This window comes from Lissotriton helveticus, chromosome 3_1 (assembly GCF_964261635.1).
Source record: "Lissotriton helveticus chromosome 3_1, aLisHel1.1, whole genome shotgun sequence".
NCBI lineage: Eukaryota > Metazoa > Chordata > Amphibia > Caudata > Salamandridae > Lissotriton > Lissotriton helveticus.
The window spans coordinates 1,613,987,868-1,614,011,582 of NC_136061.1; positions in this window are offsets into that span (position 1 = coordinate 1,613,987,868).

The following is a 23,715-nucleotide window of genomic DNA, read 5'->3' on the forward strand; positions in this document are numbered from 1 at the left end:
TTCGCGTTACCAACACTTTCAATAATACCGCACACCATTGAAGTGCGTGTCTACGCATATCCACAACCTTGACAACGACATGTGATGTTTGCCATTCAATCTTTTTGAACAGCATCTCATTAGCGATAGTTGCCGCCCTCCTGACACATGCTACATTAATGTAAATTGCACATTCTGCGACGTCAAAACTACAAACGAAACACACATAAGTACACTTACTGGCCAGACAGGAACTGAACAACTCCCAGGTCCACAGAATAATTATTTACACCCCTACGCTGGCCTGGCATACACATGCCCAGCCCACCTTGCGTACGTATAAATAGGATAATGACAACGCCACATGTCCCATTTCTTCCACACTGCCTCAGGTGATATGGCTGCATCAACCTCGCATATCACAATGCGCAATAAAAAAAGGGATCCACGAGGTGTACACCATCCTGGCAATCTACACTGGCTCTAAGTTGTGAGCCCTACTGCCCATCGTGTTTCCACAGGGATCCATGAGGTGTACACCATCCTGTAATCAACACTCCATCTGAATTGTTAGCACTGCTGCCCATAGTGTTTGCACACACAACAATGACAGCAGGTGAGCAGTGGGGCCTGGGTGCACAGGGGCTCCAATTGAGCGCGGTGCAGCGGAAGGGGTGGAGTGCATCAGCCTGGCTGCGCAGGTGCGAACAAGTGATGTTGCTGTGCGTAATGATGTGATCTCTGACCTGATTCAGTCTCATCTCTCTCTCATTTTAAAGACCTGCTGCACTGTACTGTAGGCCTGAGCCAGTGGGTAGCGCTGCCCTACAGACACGTGTTAAGCGCTGTGCTGCGGGAAAGGTGGGGTGCATCAGCACTGCCCTACAGACACATGGTGTTGGCTTTTAGGGCATTGCAGTAAGCTCATTTTTAAGTGTACAAGCACACAGCCTTCCGCCACTGCATTACACGCGCACATTATGCTTCTACCATGCGCTCTGTTCCAGCTGGTATATCGTACTTCAAAAACGAAGGATGCACACAACTGCTGTTTTCTATTAGGCTTGAAATAAACCTTCAATTACCTCCAGACGTTTCCATCATTTAATTATTTCTCCCTTTTCAGACACTGAATTGCTGGACCCAAATTGGGCAGAGTGGGAGCTCACCCCGCGATGATGCCCTGGGCATTCTAACGTCTTCCATTGTGGTATCAAGACACGGTCCCCGACTTGAAACCGACTCTCCTACCCTACAAGCAAACCCCGGACTCAGAGCTTGCACCAACACGTCGTTGGACACACCGATGGTGGCAGGTGAGCAGTGACGCCTCGGTGCGCAAGACCTAAAATTGAGCACAGTGCGGGGGAAGGGGCACCCTGGGTGCACAGGTGCAGGCAAGCGATTTTCCCATACCTAATAATGTAATCTCTGGCCTCAATCATATGTTTCATTTTAAGGACTTGCTGGATCACACTCTTTCTCGCGGACCCCAGCGTCCTAGACAAACAGAGGTGACGGGAGGTTAAACACTGAGGGCTGGGTACAGTAGGCCGACGCTCTGTCTCCACCTCCCTCTGTTCTTTTGACTCTCCCTCCCCTTGTCCCTTCCACCCACTCCCTCTCCCTCCCATTCTCACTATCGTCCTTTCATTCGGACTACCTTTCTTTACATCTTCCACGTGACACACATACTTATGTTTCATTTTTGTCTTGCAGGTTTTGAACGCTGCTTCCACATGGCTCCAACCCACGTATTTTATTTTATACTGTTGTTTGTTTAAATAAACTTACATTTCCATTTATTTGTGTTTTAATAAAGGTTATTTTTTTTCCAATATATAACTGAGTGTATAGGTCTTCTTTTTCTGAAAACACTTGTCTATAGTTTACTGTGAAAATCGTCTGTTTATAGGAGATTATGAGGGAAAACATTTGTAATTTAGCGGTGCACCTACCAAACATAATCCAAATGACTATTACACAAATGAAGCCTTGGTAATTCTACAACTGCAAGGGTTCTATGAGTATATCACTTTATAACATCATGAGTACTGCCCATGTGATTTCAGAACCAATAAGGCACTGCCTAGGACCACCGAGGCTTCAGGGCCTGCCGAGGTCCACCCTGCATATTTAAGTAAAGCCCCGGAGGGTGGCGATCCCCGACTTCAGTTGGCCATTGAACCCCCGAATAACTAGTAAACAATGCCTGGCCCGTGCCTAATTTTTTTGAAAATGTTAGTTTCTATTTTTGAATATGTGTTTCAAGGGTTACATTACAGTGAAAGGAGGTCTGTCACTCTGTCACAAGGATGGTGTCATGAGTGATGTCATGAGTGATGTCACTGACCATGTCATGAGTGATGTAATATGTGACGTCATCAGCAGTGCATTGCACGCGCAAGTTATAGTGAGTCCAACTAACTATAACGTGGGAATTTCAATGGTTTTATGCGAGTAAAATTTCCAGCTAACTATAACTGGTGTGAAACCTATGGTTTTTTCAGTGAATTTAATAGGTTTTTTAAATGCTAATTCCTAACTATAACTGGTGTGAAACCTATGGTTTTTTCAGTGAATTTCAATAGTTTTTTAATAGCAAATCTTTATAGTTATAAAAAATTATAAATTTTAAAGCGAATTTTATATTGTATAATTATGTCAATTTTTTTTTTTTGTTTTACCCCGGGGCGCGTACCGGTGAACGCACGGGTAAGCGCAATGTCCTTAGGGTACGCGTACCAGGGCGCGCCCCCCCAAAAAAAGAAAAAATAATTAATGAAGCAGTTAGCATGAGGAAAGGACACAAACAGAGTTATGTTAAGAGAAAAAGAACTACAAGATGACCACAGAGGGATTGTTTATTACATAGTAAAAAATAGAGAAGGTGTAATTGTATGAAAGTGAAAAAAGTAAAATGACTAAAGGAGCGAAAGAAAGGAAGAGAGAGGAAGAACACTAAAGTAGAGATAGTGTGAGACTGTGATTGGCTGTTAAAAGAAAAAGAAAAGACAGTAAAAAATGGAGAATGAAGGGTAGTGGCTGAATCACGATAAATAAAGAACAATGAGGGAAAGTGAGTAAATACCATGTAGTATAAGTAAAGAGGGGTGAAAGAGGGAGAAAAAATAATTTACGAAAACACATGTGGAGTGACAAAGAGAAAGGACAAAGAGAGTAAAGGAAACAGTACCTGAATGGGCTTGAGTAAAACAGCAAAAAAAGATAAGTAATGCAGTGTGTGTGACTTATAGGGAGTCAGTGGGTGTAGTTCGCAGTGTGGGTGTGTAAGGTGTGTCTGTGGATGTGGCTGTGTGGGGTGTTTCGGTGTGGGTGGAGGTGAGGGTGTGTGAAATATGTGTGAGGAGTGTATGACTGTGGGTGTAAATATGTGCGATGTATGTGTTTGTATGGAATGTGTGTGTGTGTTTGAGGAGTGTGTGTGGGAGGATTTATTGTGGGTATGAGGTACGTGTGTGGTGTGTGTGGGGTGTATGTTACAGGTGTGTGTATGTGTTGGAAGGGGGATGAGGTGTATGTGTAGGAGTAAGGTAAATAATTAAGAAGAAGAGAATGAGTGAAGAAGCAAAGGAAGGGATTAAAGGATAAGTGAAGTAAAGAAAAGGGATTGAAAGAAGTTGAATATGAGATGGGAAATCGGAAAAGGGGAGTAAACATGTAGAATAAGAATAAGTGAGGGAAGCAGAGTAAAGACACAGGAGTGTGGTAGATTGAGAAAATGTTAGTGAGCTTAAACCAAAGGGTGATGACAAACTACATTTTTTTAGTCATACTTACCATATAATAAATACAACTTTTTTTTTTCTGTTCAATAAGTTTTTTATTGGTTGTTTCAGCATCAACATACAATGAGTAGATCCAGTAGCATAATTAGGGTCAGAAATTCACGGTTTAAAAGTACTGTACGCTACTTTACATCAATAGTAAATGTCAATTCAAAAGTACAATAACCGATATCTTGCCGAAAGCAGCAGAACATGTATCTTATACTCAACAACATTTTAGTAACAGACATTGTATTCCAATAGTATTTTACTCATTCAGAAAGAAAAAATGTACCATGATAAATAATACAATGATGGGAGACTGCAAACACATGTGGATGGGTCGTGAACGGTGTGGGACCATTTTAAGGTGGCTTATGTGTCGTGAAGTAGTTGTCAAGAGTCAACCACAGTTTTCTCGTGGGAGGGCGCCACGGTGTCTGTTGAAGTGCAATATTATCTGCACCACGTAAGCTGATTATCCAATTCAGCCACCCTGCGAAGTTGGCTTTGTTGGTATCTTTCCAGTTACTAAGGACTGTCTTGACCGCCGCTGTGAGAAGGAGATCAAGTAATGCCTTATTGTCTGCGTCAAGGGAAGGGTCCTGGGTGAATCCGAAAACTAAGTAAGGGAGCTCTTTAGCTGGTGTAATGTGGAATAGTTTTGATATAAACTCGAATATCCTCTCCCAAAAATGTGCTACACAGTCGCATTCTAGGATAATGTGTGATAAGTCACCTTCCGCATGTTTGCAGTTCCAGCAAAAGGCGTCTGGGGTGATGTTGTGTGCAAATAAATAAAATAAAACTTTAATTAATTTTTTTAACTACACTTTGTATCTGTGAAAGAGAGAAGAAAAAATATGTTATAATTAGTAAAATATGTATTTTAAATTAAAAGATACAAATGAAGAGGTTAAAAATTATAACGCTCTATTTAGAAATAAAGTTAGAGTGAAGAACACAGAAAGGGAAATAAAACAAGGTAGAAGGACAAAAAGAGAGAAAAAGAAATAGAAGAAGAGGAAATTACAAAGAGTAAGGCATATAGATTCACTGACAAAAAGAGAGAGAAGAACAGAGAAATGAACTGAAGGTAAGAAAGATACTAAAACAATGTGAGTTAGCAAAACTAAATCAGGAAACAGAAGTAAGTAAAAAGATAATGACTGAGACAGAAAACAGTCTAATTAAGGATGCATTTAGAAGAATGAGGAATAGAAGATAACTGAGAGTAAATGAAGAACAGTCATAGAGTGAAAGGATGAAGGTAGACAGGATAATATACAACGATTGAGGAAAATGGACTGAGGAAGTTATAAGGTAGACACACTAAGAGAAAAACTGAGTGAGGTGTAGTACAATGAGTGAGAAAAGGAAATTAGTAAGTGAGCAAAAAGAAGGAAAAAGAGGAGAAAACGACTAAAACAGTAGTACTGAGAAAAAATAATTTGGTGATGAAAGTAAAGAGAAGGACATTGAAAGAAAGGAAATGAGGGATAGTAATGGAACCAGAGTAAAATAAATGGGATAAAGAACGATGAGAGAGGAGCAGTGAAGTTGTTGTTAAAAGAAGTGATAGAAGGTAGATAAACACAAGTGAAAATAACACAAGTAGAGTGAGACACTGAGGACATAGAAGTAGTGAACAAAAAATAGGAAGAAGAGGGTCAAAAGTAAGGAGCAAACAAAGATAAGCTAGGGAGAGTGGGTGATTTAGAGTGATAGAGTGCAATAATACTGCTGAGTGAGTAAACAGGAATTACTAAAAGAGCAAAGGAGGAAAATACGGAATAGAGAAGTAAAGCAGAGAGACTGAAAGCTGAAAAGTTATGCAACGGAGAGACGGGATACACACAGTTGAAATGAGAATGAGGGGTTGTCAAAGAAGTGGAGTAAGGGAACAGGGGTTACAGAGAGTGAGAGAAAGACATTATAAGTGACTAAAAAGAGCTGAAAGAGGATGGAAAAAGGAAAATAAGTGTCAGAGAATGGGAATACAATTTAATTTACACAATCCAAAGTATAAAATAACTTGTACAACATGTTACAAAGTTTATTTTTGCTGTTCTCAGAATATATTGAATTTCATTTAAAACAGTGAGTTCAAATTACTCATCATATGACAGCGGGGAAAAAAAAACACAATCTAAAAGATTGTGTTTTAAAAAAAAAACTTAAATACTGACAAATGACAAATGTACGCTAAAGTTAGATTGACTTACTTTTCCTTGAGGCCAAATACTGTATCATGGTGGTCCTTTTCTCATTGGAAAGTACTTTGCTGTTCACTTAAAAATCCATTTAATCGACTTTCTAGAAGAAAAGCTCCAAGAACATCTGAAATATTTTCAATATTTTCATATACTCCTTTTTTCAGTCATGACTCTTTACTCATTCCTGCACCTTTCCATTTGGCCAAATAGTGTCAGATGTATGAGTATATGTACAAATTAATTCTAAGGCACTCTGAAATGACCTTTTTCCCGATGTTGTGAAAGAAAGGCTCTGCAACATTTTCACAAAATTTAAGTATTTGTAAAACCATCTCTGACTCACTCATGTTCATCATTTTGTCTAATACTAACATCAAATACTATGAGATCCACTTACAATACCTATATGACAAGTCAATTTTTTATATTGCCTGGATCACTTTTACTCAGAATATATTTTTAAACAGCAAAATAACCTTTATTAACTGCTCCCGTCATCAGTAGGTAATTGCTTTTACCTACATTTTGGCTGTAAAAACACTAGGTATGAATTTATAAAGCCAAAATGCAAACGTTGTTTGAAAGTCAAATGAGTGTCGTTACATTGGGTCCAACCTTTAGAAGTTTTTAAATAGCATGTGTAATGCCCTGATGTTGTAGAAGGACCATCATGAAAAATAATAGCTACAGTTGCAAAGGTTCTTCCTGATATCGATAACTGAGATGCCACGAACTTTTTAATAGAAGTTGTCAATTTAGTTCCATCAGGTCTACATCGTTGGAACATTAAAATGACATAGTGACCATAACTTTGTGGACAGCATTGTTGACTTACATTGGATACACACCATATTGTGATCAGCTGCTTTAACTAGATTATTAAAAGGCACAGATTTGCAGTCTGGTAAAGTCAAATATATAAATCTTTCAGAGTCTATTGTAGTAGTACTTGATGAAGCACAGTTATCACAGTCATGTTGCCATTGATAAGAAAGATTAAAAAGATTTTTTATATCTACTCCTTCATCTTCCAATACATCAAACATATACATTAAAAATTCCTGACAATCCTGCTGAATTATCTGTGAAAATTGATTTTGACCTGAACATATGTCTACAAGATTCCTAATTTCTGAAACACTTTCTATTTTTCCTCTATCACTACTACATTTCTCTAACACAGAATTCAATAAACAGCACAATGTTTGTTCCTGATTTTCGACAATCTGTTTTTGTAAATTTTGAAGAAAAAAAACAACATTAACTAGCATAGCAGTTGACACCAGAACTGTTTTCAAACTGAAATCCAACAACATCCTCAACAGAATCCTTTTTCCTTCTGCTTACAATTACAGTTTCATCTACTTTTTGTCTTTTTGCTACTACCTCACTGCAATTACTCTCATTTATTCTTTTTCGGCCTACCACACGTTTTTCAATCAGAGGATATTGAGGCAAATGTGGAGCATACTCTCTTCTTAACCTATTGTATTCTTTAACACAATATAGATCTGCACAATTCTTTGTTTCATCACACTCAATCAAGTACAAGCCTGATAAAGTTATGACTCGTGATAATGCCACATATGCCATACCCTCTTTAAACACAGAGCTTCCAATGTTCACCAAAGCACTATCTACACTGAAACCTTGAGATTTATGAATTGTCACTGCATATGCCAAACAAATAGGAAACTGTTTTCGGCGAACATATAAGTCTTTCACGAGCAAAAATCTAGCTGAACGACAACAAATTTGTTCTATTTCATCAATGCCATCAAATTTAATTTTTAAAATTTCAATTCCATCTCTATTTTTGTAATTCACAAAACCAACAACATGACCCATTGCTCCATTTACCAGACCTCTTTCAACATTTAAATTCCTTCTCAAAATGACACGACAATTCAAACACACATTCAGAGTCTTTTCAAAACCAGCAGTTTTAGATATACTCTTCTCTAATGAATCCAATTTTGATTTCAAATTTTCAGACAAAACAATTGTTGCTCCCTTATGGTCTATTGTATCTGTAGCTTCCAGTTTCACTATCTCTTCATTTTCTAAATTTAACATTTTGTTGTTGAAAATGGAACATTCTTTCAGAGTTGGCATCAAACATATGGCAGATTTCGTCTCGTTAATTTTCTTAAAAATATTCTCTGGAAGAATGTTTTCATTTGGGTACAAATTTGAAATTAACCGTCCATGTAAAGCTTCTTTCCCTTGCTGACTTATTTTTCCTACTCTTACATCTTGCAAAATATTTTTATAATCTTCATCCTTTGCCTGCCGCATATTTTGAAGCAGTTCTGCATATTTGAAGTTTAACCATATATTAACGTTTCCAATGCTTCCTAGGCACTTCCTGGTATCTTCATGCGTGAGCATTTTGAACACAGGTTGTCCTTTCACTGGAGGCAACTGCAGAAGATCTCCAAAAACAATAATATGTTTTCCTCCAAATAAAACATCATAGTTTGTTCTAAGAATTTCTTGCATTCTCAAATGCACAAAAGCAAGCATTATATTTGACACCATGCTTACTTCATCAATGATAAGAAGTTTCATTTTCTTCAGGACTCTCGAAACTTCGGAACACGCATCTCCAGATAGCTTGTGATATTGCAATTTGTTATCATGCTCCACTGGCAGCATCAGTAAACGATGTAAAGTAATCCCTTTAATATTATGTGCTGCCAGCCCAGTTGGAGCGGTAACAACACAGGACAGCGGTGATTCAGTCCTTTTCTGCAGATAAGATGCAATTGCTTTAATCAGAAAACTTTTTCCAGTTCCTGCTTCTCCACTCACGTACAGTCGGACAGGCTTAAATGATGTACATGAGCACTCTTTCTTCTCATGACTCAATCCATGTTCAACCTGTTCTGTGACTTCGTCATATATCTGTTTCTGCTCAAGGTTTAATTGTTTCACCAAATCTTCTAAATTAATTACATCCTCTTGAGCTTGCTCCATAGCTCTTTCCACTTCATCCATGACAGTGGCAGCTTCATTTTGGATAATTGGCCCTCCTAGTGGATCCTGACTCAATGAAGCAGAACTCTGACAGCCTTGAGAACTGTCTCTCACAATCTCTGCAGCAATTGTTGATTCTTGCTCTATTTCTTCATTCAACATTTGCAGATAATTTGGAAAAACAGGACATTCTATGGTATCCTTCGTAGCATTAAAAGAGTCTTCATAACAGAGAAAATCTCCAAGTAGTTCCTCTTCTTTTCGCCATGGTTTAAAGAGTTGCAAAAGAGCCAAATAGTAAAATTCTCTTTTGTCTGGATTTTCACAACTCAATTTTCGATGATTAATCTAATGACCTTTTTTCTGTTTCACTAGACATCCTTCACATCCAATGATTCCATATATTCCATTATTGATATCTTCTCTGATGTTCCTCTTATAAATATATCTTTGCAGAACTTCATAGAGACAAGCGTTCTCAAGGTGAGGACTTCTATTTGGATAGTATGTATCCAACATGTTGGTCTTCAAAATATCTGTACTTTCTGGTTCTTTCTCCGCCAAATACTCTATCTCTTGTACAGATTTCAAAACTCGGTTTCGTGTTGCAGCAAGACCTAGACTCACCCAAATGATGGTTCTAGATTTCGCATAGAGACTTGCTGACGACAATCGATCAGAACATTCATATGCTCCAATTTCTCGATGCGACAACATCTTCAGACTGTAACTGTCCCTGAACATTCCCATCACTCCACCCACCATTTCCCCCTGTTCTTGGTCTGACCACTTTTTAATCTCCTTCTCCCTTGCCTTAGCCCCAGCTGTCAAACCCCCTCTCCCTAAGAACATCTGGGTCAGAAAGTGGGGTAAAGCCGACATGCCATCCCTTTGCTCATTCCTGGCCAACTCTAGCCCCAATCTTACCGGCCTCGCCACCCCGGCCCAGCTGGCCACTATCAACAACTGGTTGACTCAAGCAGGCGACGACTTTGCCCCCTTAAGGCGGATCACGGTTAAGCGAACTCATGCTGCTAACCGTTGGTTCACCCCTGATCTCAAGGAGAAAAAGCTGGCCGCACGCAGAGCAGAGCGCGCATGGAGAAGAGCTTACTGCCCCGTCCAAAAAATTACCTACCTTTCCGTGCTCAAGGTATACAAGCAAGGCATTCTTGATGCTAAGACCGTGTTTTACTCTAACAGGATACTGTCAGCGGAGTCACAACCTAAAGAAATCTTCGCCACGGTACACGAGCTTGCCTCATCTAATAGAGCCACGGCTTCGATCCCCCCCTCCCAACTGCTCTGCGACTCGCTCAACGATTTCTTCATTGATAAAGTCGCAAAGATTAAGGTCAATATCCCCCCCATGCCCCACATTCATCAACCCCTCCCCACCTGCTGTCACTTCCAAACTCACTTCCATTCCCCTCCTGACTAAAGTCACGCTCCCCCCTTTGCTTCAAAAGGTGAAGTCAGGTTCCCCCCTGGACTTTGCCCCTGCCTACATCCTGAGAGAAATCTTCCTAGCTTGTCCAATCCCACCCCTCACACTCCTGAATGACTCACTCAGGAACGGAGTGGTTCCCGCTGCTCACAAATTCGCGGCTGTTATCCCCATCTTAAAAAAGGCTGGTGCCGACCCCTCATCCCCTTCCAACTATCGTCCCATCTCCCTTCTGCCTTACTTGGGCAAGGTCTTGGAAACCCATGTAACCAGCACCCTGAGCACCTACGTGGAAATCAATCACTGTCTCTCCCCTCGGCAGGCGGGCTTCCGCCCCCTCCACTCAACGGAGAAGGTGGTGATCTCAGTGATGGACAGCCTACGTGAGGGCATTGACACCAATCTTACGCAGGCCCTCATCCTTTTAGATCTGTCCGCCGCTTTTGACACGGTGGATCACTCCATTCTTCTTACCCGTGTCAGGGCGGCGGGCATAGAGGGCCTAGCCCTCGCTTGGCTTGAGTCCTTCCTGAGTGACAGGGCTCAGGCGGTCCACCTAGCTGGTTTCATGGCTGCCCCCCGCAAGGTTGCTTGCGGGGTCCCCCAAGGTTCCTCACTTTCCCCCCTTTTGTTTAATTTATACATCTACCCCCTCATTTTTATGTTACAGCAGCTCGAGGTCACGGTGTTCAATTACGCCGATGACCTCCAGCTAATTTTTAACCTTTCTCATTCCCCTTCATCTTCCCAGAATGTTCAATCTGTTATGCTGTTCATCCAAGATTGGATGAACTGCAACCACCTCAAACTCAATCCGGACAAGACGGAGTTAGTCTTGACCGGAGGTGGTTGCAGTCCCTGGTCCCCTTCCCACTGGCCTTCTTCACTTGGTGTTTCCCCGCTTCCCGTTCCTAAGGTCAAAACCCTTGGCATCTTTCTTAATTCTTCACTCTCTGTTCACTCACAGGTTAATTCGGTTGTCTCCTCCTGTTTTTTTTCCCTCAGAACTATTAGGAAGATCTCTCGCTTTTTTTCCCTACCCGCCCTAAAGATTATAGTGATGGCTATGGTGCTCTCGCGCCTTGATTATGGTAACATCATCTATAATGGCGCTCCGGCCTACGCCACCCACCGGCTGCAGCTAGTGCAGAACCAGGCTGCCCGCCTTATCCATGGCCTGCCTAAATACCATCGCGCCACCCCTTTACTGCAGGCACTGCACTGGCTGCCGGTGAAAGAGCGAGCCTTATTCAAGCTTGGTTGCCTCACCTTTCAGGCTAAAATGGGCACTGCCCCGGAGTTTATTTGCTCCGCCATTAAGCCTTACACACCGGGCAGAGAGCTCCGTTCCACCCACCAGGCACTCCTCACCACTCACCGGTTCAGAAAGAAAAAGGCGGGCGGAACCAAATTTGCAGTTCTCGCCCCCTTGTTTTGGAACTCCCTTCCTGCGGAACTTCGCATGACACCCTCCTACACTGAGTTCCGTAAAGGTCTTAAAACCCTGCTTTTCTCCCGAGCCCACGCTGCCTAAAACCCCCTCCGCTCCTGCTGCCTCCTCGCAATCTAAAAGCGCCAAGAAACCGCGTGGTAAATGCGCGCTATATAAATGTTTTTAAATTCAAAATTCAATTCAAATTCAACTGTATAATTTCTTGCTTAGGCTCTTTTCATGTGAAATGTCCTCCCACATTTCCTTCAGTTCTGTCTTTTCTTTTTTTGTGAAGTAAGACGTCACATATCGAGCCACAGCAATAGAGTTGTCAGCAACAAATTGAAAATCCATGTTAGCCTTCCACATGGACAAAATCACTGGGTTGTAGTCGTTGATGTACTTGGACTCTTCGTTTCTTTTTAAATTGCATGTATTTTTTGGTGATTTTCTCGTCACAGTATGTCGCAGAGAAGACATCAAATATTTACTCTTCCTTTAGAAATCACTGGTCGTGGAAAGCTGAAACGACATTTTGTGTAGAACATGTCCTTGTTTCTGAATTTTCGACGACAGTACTTTCCACAACGATGGGATTGAAAGCGTAAAACTTGTTGCCTTAAATTGTTTTCTTCGGTAGTTTTCGGAACAGCACATGTTGAATACTCTTCAATGAAGCTCATCACTGTCTCATCCGAATCTGTTCCAAATTTGGGTGCATCTTTAATCCATAACAACATATGTATGTGAGGAGCACATCTCGCTTGATACTCCTTTCTCCAAAAGAAATCCAAAACCTCTCCAAGGGGAGGATTTTTTTTGTTGGTAATAAAAGACATCATAGCTTCAAATCTATGATTGAAATATCTGCATACATTCACTGGATCCAAAGAACACAGTTCTCCAGGTGTTTTGAATTCTATATTTTGTATATTTGCATTTGCCTCTCGTAGAAATTGAAGTAAGTCCTCCCATGCATACTCGGCACAGCTTAGAGTGAGGAACCATGTAGGAGTTCCTAAGTTTCTTAGCATACATTTCAATTCCCCAGGGCGACGGTACCAATACTCGTTTGTACCACGCTGACATGCCATGAGATTGATTAGATGAGATTCTAAAATATTATCTTGCAGATTCACTTTCTCCATAAAGTCCCTCGCCGAAACATTTTGAAGATGTGCTCCACTTTTCAGTATATGGTTTACTGCATAAGAAAGCCCAGACAAGTCACTTTCATACAGTAAATGAAACAAATAGGGAATGCATTGACGAAACCTTGCATCTTCAGCATATAATCTTACAGTTCGATATTCAGATGCAGGAATTTGAAGTGGTTGATCGTCATATCGTCCACCTCGACCTGTTGGAAATAGCTGTGGAAAACAACGAGCTTCCTAACTTTCTTCCCATACACTAATGGGACTTCCTTTTGCTGCTTTCATTTGAAACAATTCAATTGCATTTCCTATTACTTCTTTGGAATGCAAAGGATGAACAGTATAATGTTCATATATTTCTTCACTTCTAGACACATCAACTTTTTCAATTTGGCCGCCTGAACAATCACTGTCTTCATCTGCAGCTGTTTCCTCTGCTGCAACACATACATCTTTGTAATACTTATTGTTTTTGACTAAATACAACGTTGCCTTTTTGACTTTCCTAACATCCACTAAATCTTGCCAGATTTTTTTACTCTTTGTTGGAACCCCATTAACTAGAATAACTAAAGGTTCCTCTTCTACTTTTTCTATACCAATTGTATCAATATTTCTTTTTAAATTTAGGGGCAAATAAACAACTCTTCCCTTTAATCCTCTCTGCAAATCTGTAGGAGGCAATTTCCCTATCTTAGGCTCCATGCGAACAATTGCCTGAAAAGGATGGACACATTGAATCAAAATAGACTCATATGTATTTAAATCCATCAATTCACGGGGAATGTCTACCAACTCCAGATTATTATGAACAGCTCTAGCAGGCATTCTGTTTTGATTTAATTTATCATAACAATATTTACAAATACGCTGATCAGAACTCAAATCAAAACAATTCTCCACCCACAAATAAGTTGCAAAATCTTTCCACTCATAATTATTCATCTTTTCACTTTTTACATATAAATCAACTAATCTAGTTTGATGCTTATAATGACTTCGTCGACAACACACACAAGTAAAATTCGGCCTTTCACTTGATTTCACCTTAAACCTGCAACTTTCCTGCTCAAACTTTTCTGTATTTGAAATCTGTACATTATCTTCCACATTACCTTGAATTGCTGTCTCAATTTCTACACTGTCCTCTTTTTCACCAAAATAACAAATCTCAATTTCTTCACAAATCTTCTTCACATCTAATTCAGTTCCATGCAAAAGAGCACTGTTTGATTGTTCAAGCTTAAGTGCTGGACTTTTTGCATAATACAACATTCTCACTAATTTCCTCATTTTGGTATGATGCACTGCTAACATCCTAAAATGATGAAAAACACTCTGACAGACCTTTCTAGAAAGACAAGCCAGTGAATGGCCTTGCAAACCTGTGATTTCTCTCACTCTGCAAGGATCTAACAGCCTGATTCATCAAGCTGATTTGCGCTCGCAAAGGGCCAGATTCTGAGAATCTGGCCCTTTGCGAGTGCGATTTTTGCATTTGGTATTCATCATCCCAAATGCAAAAATCACTATTAGCGAAATTGCATATTTGCGAGGAATTGGATTTGAGGAATCTCTAATAGAGATTCCTTAAATGCAATTCATCAACCAAATAGAAATAGCGAAATCGCAATATTTGGTCTCAATTTACCACCAGGTCTGACTTGGTGGTAAATTGCGGAAATAGTGTAAAAAGCACTTTAGTGCATTTTTTTCTTTTGCATGTTACACACACACATGTCCTTTGGACATGTGTGTGCGCAACACCTGTTCAAATGTGCATTTTAGGGGTGCCACAGGGTGTCCTTTGGACACCCCTGGCACCCTTAAAATCGCTATCTGATTTGCGAGTAGCAAATTGCTACTCGCAAATAAGGGATACTCCCCATTCATTCCTATGGGCCTTTTGGCCCATAGGAATGAATGGGGAGTTATTTCCTTTTTTTGCGAGTAGCAAATTGATACTCGCAAATAGAGAACATGTAGGAATCGCTATTTATTTAGCAATTCCTACATGAATACCGTTTTGCGTGTCCTCAATAGTGAGTCGCTATGATTCGCTATTAGGGCCACGCAAAACGGCCCGTTGATGAATCAGGCTGTAAGTCTTGCAACAACTTCACTTTCTGCTTTAGACTTTTCTTACTATATGTACGTAAGAAATTACAAAACAAATCAATTGATTCCTGTCGCACATTACAAATACTGCTACACTTCCAAGTGTACACTGGACCCTTAGTACGTCTCCCTAAAACTTCATCAGTTAACACCTCTTCTAGTTCTCTAGGCACAAGTTTCTCTTTTTCACTCGGACAACCGTCTTTCACTTCATACGCTCGACCACTGGTGTCAACTGCATGCACTAAATCATTCAACTTGAACTGTGCATCCATTCTCCTGAAAATACTTTACAAAAATTAGTCCGATTAATTACTCTTTTCCATCTACTGTTTGATTTGAAAACATCAATTGTCTTGTTAAGTGTCCTAATTCTATTGATTATTAAAATAAATAATTTTTTCTTAACTTCAAAAGCCTGATCAACAATCTTCTCTACACTTTTCTTTTTCTTATAAAAAGCAGCTCTCTGTTTACCTTTCCTAATGTTTTTTAACAAATTTAAAACCACCCTATTGCGAAACATTCGTTTACGAATGTCTCTAAACTGATTCTGCCTTCTATTCCTATACATATTATTCTCTCCTGCTCCAGTTTTAGGATTCTTTCAAGTTTTCTCCTTCCTTTTCAATTTTACTCTCTCATTTTCTTTTTCTACATGCTGTCCATCATTTTTTTTAAAGTACATATGTTCCGAATAAAAGACTTAGGGGCCGATTAGGATGGCGGACGGACTTGCGTCCGTCCACCACCCCTGAGTTGGAGGGACCGTCCGCATGGGCAGCGGCGGTCCCTCCATAGCAATTAGGATGTGACCGCCACCCTGGCGGTCACATCCTGTATGTTTTACATTGCGGCGGATGCTGCTTGAAGCAGCATCTGCCGCAATGCAAAAAATGAAAGGTGTGCATTTGCATGCACAAAGCGGCAGGCACCGCGCGGTGCCTGCCGCTTCGTGCACGCAAGGGCAGGGGGGTACCATAGGTACCCCCCATGTGCACCCCCCACGCAACCTTCACCCAGGGGGCCCGCAACGGGCCCCCAAAGTGACTGTGCGTATGCTTTTCCACGGCGGAAAAGCCGCCGCGGAAAAGCATGACTCACCCTGCATCCTAATATGGCAGGCGGTGTCTGATAGACACCGCCAGCCATGTTATTGCTTTTCCGCCGTGGTCGCCTTCCGACCGCGGCGGAAAAGCGGCGGACGGATTGGGAGACCCACCAGCCATCCTGATTTGGCGGTGGGTCTTTCAGGCCTCCTCGGCGGATTTCCCGCATACTCCGGGCCGGCGGTGGCTTCCGCCGGCCCGGAGTATGCGGGAAATCCGCCATCCTAATGACCCCCTTAGTTGTCTTACCAGGAGCTTGGTTCCTGTTTTTTGAAGTATTTGTTGTGGAAGAGTGCTGTAATTCCGTTGCTGTTTTTGATTTTTCCCGGTTACGTTGTTTTCTTGTCCTTTCCCTTGTGGGCATCTTTGCTTACTCTTGAAATAACGATTTCAATCTGTGTTAAAGAAAAAAATAGCACATTATAGACCACTATTACCAAACAACAAAGCAATGACAAAAAGCAAACGATCTATTCAGGGTTACAGATCAGGTGAGGATTCTCCAGGGGTGCACAAAAGGTGAGGCCTGTATTGAAGAGTATAGTGGAAGACAGCTCTGTCCACAAGTACAAAGAAGATGAGACATGTGTATAAGTCCATTGCACTCTTATACACAGGCTTCACCACCTATGCTTCCCGAGAAAGGCCTCTCTCCCACTACAGTCTTGATCATAAACCTCACCTCCTCTGTCCCTCTGGACATGTCTCACCTCATCTGCACAATCTACTTCCTAATCTCAGGTAACACAGATGACATAATTGATCCTCATTTATAAAGCCATGCGTCAGTTTTGCGCTACTGAAGCGTCACTTTTTGTGACGCATTGGCGTCATAAAACATGTGCCTTGTTGCACCATATTTAAAAAGTGACGCATGTAGGTAGATGCGTCATTTTTAAAACCTTTTGCACCACATTATACCTCTGTCAAGTGTAATATACAGAGAGGGGTCATTTCTCCACAAAAAGCCTTGTAATAATGACGCAGTAAAATCTATGAGATTTCACTGCGTCACTTTTAGGACACTGTTACATCAAAATCTTGCACCTGCCTCACAACAGGGATAAGACTGAGGCAAACGCTTTCACATGGAGCTTCACAATTTTACAAAATACAATTCCTCTATGCAAACAAACTCAATATACTTCCTACACTGAGTTAACACAGGCAACATCATTTTAAAGAGTCAAATTGACACCTGTGTCTAAGAATGCAGACGGGGATAGGCTTCATGGAGCCTAATCCACTGCACTCTTAGAAACAAGCCTCACATCCTACGCTCCCCAGGAAAGCCCAAACATGTACCTTTTTGCACCATATTTAAAAAGTGACGCATGTAGTTAGATGCGACACTTTTTAAACCTCTGCGCCACAATATACTCAAAGATGTAAAAACCATTCATTTTCCCCAAAATCGTTTTTGACATCACATTTAGGAAACACAGCACAGATCCTATGTACAAGCATCTGCCTCACAGTAGGGATAAGACTGAGGCAAACGCTTTCACATGGAGCTTCACAATTTTACAAAATACAATTCCTCTATGCAAACAAACTCAATATGCTTCCTACACTGAGTTAACACAGGTAACATCATTGTAAAGAGTCAAATTGACACCTGTGTCTAAGAGTGCAGTCGGGGATAGGCTTCATGAAGCCTAGTCCACTGCACTCTTAGACACAAGCCTCACCACCTACGCTCCCCAGGAAAGCCCAAACATGTACCTTTTTGCGCCATATTTAAAAAGTGACGCATGTAGGTAGATGCGTCACTTTTTAAACCTCTGCGCCACAATATACTCAAAGATGTAAAAACCATTCATTTTCCCCAAAATAGCACAGATCCTATGTACAAGCATCTGCCTCACAGCAGGGATAAGATTGAGGCAAACGCTTTCACATGGAGCTTCACAATTTTACAAAATACAATTCCTCTATGCAAACAAACTCAATATGCTTCTTACACTAAGTTAACACAGGTAACATCATTGTAAAGAGTCAAATTGACACCTGTGTCTAAGAATGCAGACAGGGATAGGCTTCATGAAGCTTAGTCCACTGCACTCTTAGATACAAGCCTCACCACCTATGCTCCCCAGGAAAGCCCAAACATGTACCCTTTTGCACCATATTTAAAAAGTGACACATGTAGTTAGATGCATCACTTTTTAAACCTCTGCGCCACAATATACTCAAAGATGTAAAAACCATTCATTTTCCCCAAAATAGCACAGATCCTATGTACAAGCATCTGCCTCACAGCAGGGATAAGACTGAGGCAAACGCTTTCACATGGAGCTCCACAATTTTACAAAATACAATTCCTCTATGCAAACAAACTCAATATGCTTCCTACACTGAGTTAACACAGGTAACATCATTGTAAAGAGTCAAATTGACACCTGTGTCTAAGAATGCAGACGGGGATAGGCTTCATGGAGCCTAGTCCACGGCACTCTTAGATACAAGCCTCACATCCTACGCTCCCCAGGAAAGCCCAAACATGTACCTTTTTGCACAATATTTATAAAGTGACGCATGTAGTTAGATGCGTCACTTTTTAAACCTCTGCGCCACAATATACTCAAAGATGTAAAAACCATTCATTTTCCTCAAATTCGTTTTTGACATCACATTTAGGAAACACAGCACAGATCCTATGTACAAGCATCTGCCTCACAGCAGGGATAAGACTGAGGCAAACGCTTTGACATGCAGCTTCAAAATTTTACAAAATACAATTCCTCTATGCAAACAAACTCAATATGCTTCCTACACTGAGTTAACACAGGTAACATCATTGTAAAGAGTCAAATTGACACCTGTGTCTAAGAGTGCAGTCGGGGATGGGCTTCATGAAGCCTAGTCCACTGCACTCTTAGACACAAGCCTCACCACCTACGCTCCCCAGGAAAGCCCAAACATGTACCTTTTTGCGCCATATTTAAAAAGTGACGCATGTAGGTAGATGCGTCACTTTTTAAACCTCTGCGCCACAATATAGTCAAAGATGTAAAAACCATTCATTTTCCCCAAAATAGCACAGATCCTATGTACAAGCATCTGCCTCACAGCAGGGATAAGATTGAGGCAAACGCTTTCACATGGAGCTTCACAATTTTACAAAATACAATTCCTCTATGCAAACAAACTCAATATGCTTCTTACACTGAGTTAACACAGGTAACATCATTGTAAAGAGTCAAATTGACACCTGTGTCTAAGAATGCAGACAGGGATAGGCTTCATGAAGCTTAGTCCACTGCACTCTTAGATACAAGCCTCACCACCTATGCTCCCCAGGAAAGCCCAAACATGTACCTTTTTGCACCATATTTAAAAAGTGACACATGTAGTTAGATGCGTCACTTTTTAAACCTCTGCGCCACAATATACTCAAAGATGTAAAAACCATTCATTTTCCCCAAAATAGCACAGATCCTATGTACAAGCATCTGCCTCACAGCAGGGATAAGACTGAGGCAAACGCTTTCACATGGAGCTTCACTATTTTACAAAATACAATTCCTCTATGCAAACAAACTCAATATGCTTCCTACACTGAGTTAACACAGGTAACATCATTGTAAAGAGTCAAATTGACACCTGTGTCTAAGAATGCAGACGGGGATAGGCTTCATGGAGCCTAGTCCACTGCACTCTTAGATACAAGCCTCACATCCTACGCTCCCCAGGAAAGCCCAAACATGTACCTTTTTGCACCATATTTAAAAAGTGACGCATGTAGTTAGATGCGTCACTTTTTAAACCTCTGCGCCACATTATACTCAAAAATTTAAAAACCTTTCATTTTCCCCAAAATAGCACAGATCCTATGTACAAACATCTGCCTCACAGCAGAGATAAGACTGAGGCAAAAGCTTTCACATGGAGCTTCACAATTTTACAAAATACAATTCCTCTATGCAAACAAACTCAATATGCTTCCTACACTGAGTTAACACAGGTAACATCATTGTAAAGAGTCAAATTGACACCTGTGTCTAAGAATGCAGACGCTGATAGGCTTCATGAAGCCTAGTCCACTGCACTCTTAGATACAAGACTCACCACCTACGCTCCCCAGGAAAGCCCAAACATGTACCTTTTTGCACCATATTTAAAAAGTGACGCATGTAGTTAGATGCGTCACTTTTCAAACCTCTGCGCCACAGTGTACTCAAAAATGTAAAAACCATTCATTTTCCACAAATGAGCACAGATCCTATGTACAAACATCTGCCTCACAGCAGGGATAAGACTGAGGCAAACGCTTTCACATGGAGCTTCACAATTTTACAAAATACAATTCCTCTATGCAAACAAACTCAATATGCTTCCTACACTGAGTTAACACAGGTAACATCATTGTAAAGAGTCAAATTGACACCTGTGTCTAAGAATGCAGACGGGGATAGGCTTCATGGAGCCTAGTCCACTGCACTCCTAGATACAAGCCTCACCACCTACGCTCCCCAGGAAAGCCCAAACATGTACCTTTTTGCACCATATTTAAAATGTGATGCAAGTAGTTAGATGCGTCACTTTTTAAACCTCTGCGCCACATTATACTCAAAAATGTAAAAAACATTCATTTTCCCCAAAATAGCACAGATCCTATGTACAAACATCTGCCTCACAGCAGGGATAAGACTGAGGCGAATGCTTTCACATGGAGCTTCACAATTTTACAAAATACAATTCCTCTATGCAAACAAACTCAATATGCTTCCTACACTGAGTTAACACTGTAACATCATTGTAAAGAGTCAAATTGACACCTGTGTCTAAGAATGCAGAAGGGGATAGGCTTCATGGAGCCTAGTCCACTGCACTCTTAGATACAAGACTCACCACCTACGCTCCCCAGGAAAGCCCAAACATGTACCTTTTTGCACCATATTTAAAAAGTGACGCATGTAGTTAGATGCGTCACTTTTTAAACCTCTGCGCCACATTATACTCAAAAATGTAAAAAACTTTAATTTTCCCCAAAATAGCACAGATCCTATGTACAAACATCTGCCTCACAGCAGGGATAAGACTGAGGCAAAAGCTTTCACATGGAGCTTCACAATTTTACAAAATACAATTCCTCTATGCAAACAAACTCAATATGCTTCCTACACTGAGTTAACACAGGTAACATCATTGTAAAGAGTCAAATTGACACCTGTGTCTAAGAATGCAGACAGGGATAGGCTTCATGAAGCCTAGTCCACTGCACTCTTAGATACAAGCCTCACCACCTACGCTCCCCAGGAAAGCCCAAACATGTACCTTTTTGCACCATATTTAAAAAGTGACGCATGTAGTTAGATGCGTCACTTTTTAAACCTCTGCGCCACATTATACTCAAAAATGTAAAAAACATTCATTTTCCACAAAATAGCACAGATCCTATGTACAAACATCTGCCTCACAGCAGGGATAAGACTGAGGCAAAAGCTTTCACATGGAGCTTCACAATTTTACAAAATACAATTCCTCTATGCAAACAAACTCAATATGCTTCCTACACTGAGTTAACACAGGTAACATCATTGTAAAGAGTCAAATTGACACCTGTGTCTAAGGGTGCAGTCGGGGATAGGCTTCATGAAGCCTAGTCCACTGCACTCTTAGACACAAGCCTCACCACCTACGCTGCCCAGGAAAGCCCAAACATGTACCTTTTTGCACCATATTTAAAAAGTGACGCATGTAGTTAGATGCGTCACTTTTTAAACCTCTGCGCCACAATATACTCAAAGATGTAAAAACCATTCATTTTCTCCAAAATAGCACAGATCCTATGTACAAGCATCTGCCTCACAGCAGGGATAAGACTGAGGCAAATGCGCTTCACAATTTTACAAAATACAATTCCTCTATGCAAACAAACTCAATATGCTTCCTACACTGAGTTAACACAGGTAACATCATTGTAAAGAGTCAAATTGACACCTGTGTCTAAGAATGCAGAAGGGGATAGGCTTCATGGAGCCTAGTCCACTGCACTCTTAGATACAAGACTCACCACCTACGCTCCCCAGGAAAGCCCAAACATGTACCTTTTTGCACCATATTTAAAAAGTGACGCATGTAGTTAGATGTGTCACTTTTTAAACCTCTGCGCCACATTATACTCAAAAATGTAAAAAACCATTCATTTTCCCCAAAATAGCACAGATCCTATGTACAAGCATCTGCCTCACAGCAGGGATAAGATTGAGGCAAACGCTTTCACATGGAGCTTCACAATTTTACAAAATACAATTCCTCTATGCAAACAAACTCAATATGCTTCTTACACTAAGTTAACACAGGTAACATCATTGTAAAGAGTCAAATTGACACCTGTGTCTAAGAATGCAGACAGGGATAGGCTTCATGAAGCTTAGTCCACTGCACTCTTAGATACAAGCCTCACCACCTATGCTCCCCAGGAAAGCCCAAACATGTACCCTTTTGCACCATATTTAAAAAGTGACACATGTAGTTAGATGCATCACTTTTTAAACCTCTGCGCCACAATATACTCAAAGATGTAAAAACCATTCATTTTCCCCAAAATAGCACAGATCCTATGTACAAGCATCTGCCTCACAGCAGGGATAAGACTGAGGCAAACGCTTTCACATGGAGCTCCACAATTTTACAAAATACAATTCCTCTATGCAAACAAACTCAATATGCTTCCTACACTGAGTTAACACAGGTAACATCATTGTAAAGAGTCAAATTGACACCTGTGTCTAAGAATGCAGACGGGGATAGGCTTCATGGAGCCTAGTCCACGGCACTCTTAGATACAAGCCTCACATCCTACGCTCCCCAGGAAAGCCCAAACATGTACCTTTTTGCACAATATTTATAAAGTGACGCATGTAGTTAGATGCGTCACTTTTTAAACCTCTGCGCCACAATATACTCAAAGATGTAAAAACCATTCATTTTCCCCAAAATAGCACAGATCCTATGTACAAGCATCTGCCTCACAGCAGGGATAAGACTGAGGCAAACGCTTTCACATGGAGCTCCACAATTTTGCAAAATACAATTCCTCTATGCAAACAAACTCAATATGCTTCCTACACTGAGTTAACACAGGTAACATCATTGTAAAGAGTCAAATTGACACCTGTGTCTAAGAATGCAGACGGGGATAGGCTTCTTGGAGCCTAGTCCACGGCACTCTTAGATACAAGCCTCACCACCTACGCTCCCCAGGAAAGCCCAAACATGTACCTTTTTGCACCATATTTAAAAAGTGACGCATGTAGTTAGATGCGTCACTTTTTAAACCTCTGCGCCACATTATACTCAAAAATGTAAAAAACATTCATTTTCCACAAAATAGCACAGATCCTATGTACAAACATCTGCCTCACAGCAGGGATAAGACTGAGGCAAAAGCTTTCACATGGAGCTTCACAATTTTACAAAATACAATTCCTCTATGCAAACAAACTCAATATGCTTCCTACACTGAGTTAACACAGGTAACA